The sequence below is a fragment of the Pongo pygmaeus genome, chromosome 11 (assembly GCF_028885625.2).
Source record: "Pongo pygmaeus isolate AG05252 chromosome 11, NHGRI_mPonPyg2-v2.0_pri, whole genome shotgun sequence".
Taxonomy (NCBI): Eukaryota; Metazoa; Chordata; class Mammalia; order Primates; family Hominidae; genus Pongo; species Pongo pygmaeus.
In genome coordinates this window covers 81,475,037-81,477,309 of record NC_072384.2, presented here as the reverse complement: position 1 = coordinate 81,477,309, position 2,273 = coordinate 81,475,037, and the positions used below count along the sequence as shown (strand labels likewise).

Below are 2,273 nucleotides of genomic sequence, written 5' to 3'. Positions count from 1 at the left end.
ACCTACATGACTTCAGTAGCTGAAAGTAATTATAATAGAAATTTTCAATTCTAGCCCATGGGAGAGTACAAATACTAAAGCTCCAACACTTGTAAGAAATATGCCAGAATTTGCAAAAAAAAATTTTATTTACAGAAATGTCCATTTATTCTCACACTTGCTTTCAGCTGCTTCGAGAGAACAAGTTGACAGGGACAGCATCAGTTAACATTATTGCCTGAATTCTCCTTAGTAATTGGCTTTAACTGTCAGAGCATAAGGCTGGGGAATGGAAGATATACTATATGACTTCTATATTCGTATATCTCCCTTATTTCCATCCTCCCCCACCTTTAGTTTGTGAGATGTACTTCCCAGTCATGTGGGTTTTGGAATTCTATCTAATCAAGGAGTTTACACCCAACACACAGACTGCAGATCAGAGGTAATCCTAATCATTTGAAATGGCATGGAACCAAAAAGCAGAATTCTAACTTCTACATTATCATCCTATTTTTTTGCTATAAAACAATAAATAATTCTTAGAAATCAAAAGAATTCTTAGAAATTGTTATGATTTGATGTTTATCAAATCATAAACATTAGATCCTAAATCTGATTCTTAGAATCTTAGGCATTCTAGGAATTGGGATTGAATTATACATAGCTTTGTTGATAACAGGTTAGAGCACATGAAATTGCCATTTTTTAATTGACAAATAATTGTGTATATTTATGCAGTATAATGTGATGGTTTGATATATGTATACACAGTATAGAAAGATTCAGTCAAGCTGATTAACATAGCCATCATCTGACATCATTTTTTTGTGGTGAGAACATTAAAAATCTATTATTCTAGCGATTTTGAAATATACATTGGTATTAACTGTGTTAGTCCATCCTTGTTTTATTATCAAGAAATATCTGAGACTGGGTAATTTATAAATAAAAGAGGATTAATAATTGGCTTATGGTTCTGCAGGCTGTACAGGAAGCATGACAGCAACTGCTTCTGGTGAGGCCTCAGGGATCTTTCAATCATGGCAGAAGGCAGAGGAGGAGTGAGACATCTCACAAGGCTAGAGCAGGAGGAAGAGAGAGAGGGAACAGGTGCTACACACTTTTAAACAACCGGATCTCATGATAACTCACTATCACAAGAACATCACCGAGGAGATAGTGCTAATCTACTCATGAGAACTCCACCCCTTTGATCCAATCACCTCCCTCCAGGCCCCACCTCCAACACTGGGGATTACAGTTGAACATGAGATTGGGTGGGGACACAGATCCAAACCATATCATTAACCATGTTCAAAACGCAGTGCAATAGATCACTAAAGCTTATTCCTGTGATCTAACTGGAACTTTGTAAAAATGATCGTTAGATTCCACAAGGTGGCAATGCCTGAACTGTATGTATGCTATTAGGCCCAAAGGCCGGATAGGGGAGCGTTAACCTGTTCTCCTTTCATGAAACATTGAAATTACAATTTTTGTAGGTTAAAAAGATCAAATGTTGGCAGCTTCATAAGGTTTAACTGCATAAAATCAGAATATAATAGGAAATTTTATTAAACAGAGCTATGTGCTAGGCATTCTATTAGTTACATCTTTATTATCTTAAACTTTTACAAAACGTTGCAGGGTTGATATTATTATTATTCCTGTTTATAGAGGAGAAAATGGTGTAGTCTGACAAAGTTGGCATGGCTATTAGCTTCTGGTTTAAACCTATGCCTCTTTTTTTTTTTTTTTTTTTTTTTTTAAGATGGTGAATTGGAGGGGTCGTTAGCATGCCTCTCCCATTTGGAAAGACAAAATAGTGTGGAGACTCATGCTATGAACTTTTTTCCAAGAAGCAATACAGGAACTTAACAGGAAAACTGAAGAAACCACAGACCCTTTGAAAGAAGCAGCAGGCTGCAGCCTACACCATGAGCCAGGCAGATAACTATAAGTCCCCAGAGTGTTCAGGGGGAGAAACTGCCTCAGGGATACACACTCCCACTGGGGAACCTGGCAATCCAGTCTGCAGAGGAAGCCCTCAACCCTACCCAGAGCTGGAGCTGATTTAGTGAGCAGCAGGGAGTATATGGGAAGGAGTGGCATTGGGACACGCTTTGTGTGCACTCCCAGATGCCAGTGGGGACAAAGGAAAGCCATTTCTGATCCTACCTCACAGTGGACCTCATGGAAGTTGGCCAGTTAACTTAGGTGGTGGCCACAGGTGGGGAGAAGCTCCCAACTGACATTCATGATATAATCTCAAGTAGGGACGAACCCCCTGG

At 38.9% G+C, this 2,273-nt stretch overlaps 1 pseudogene; it reads right to left on the bottom strand.

The window, feature by feature from the left end:
* Positions 1–1,354: 1,354 nt before the first annotated feature.
* On the bottom strand, positions 1,355–1,464 carry LOC129032273 (U6atac minor spliceosomal RNA; annotated as a pseudogene).
* Positions 1,465–2,273: the final 809 nt, after the last annotated feature.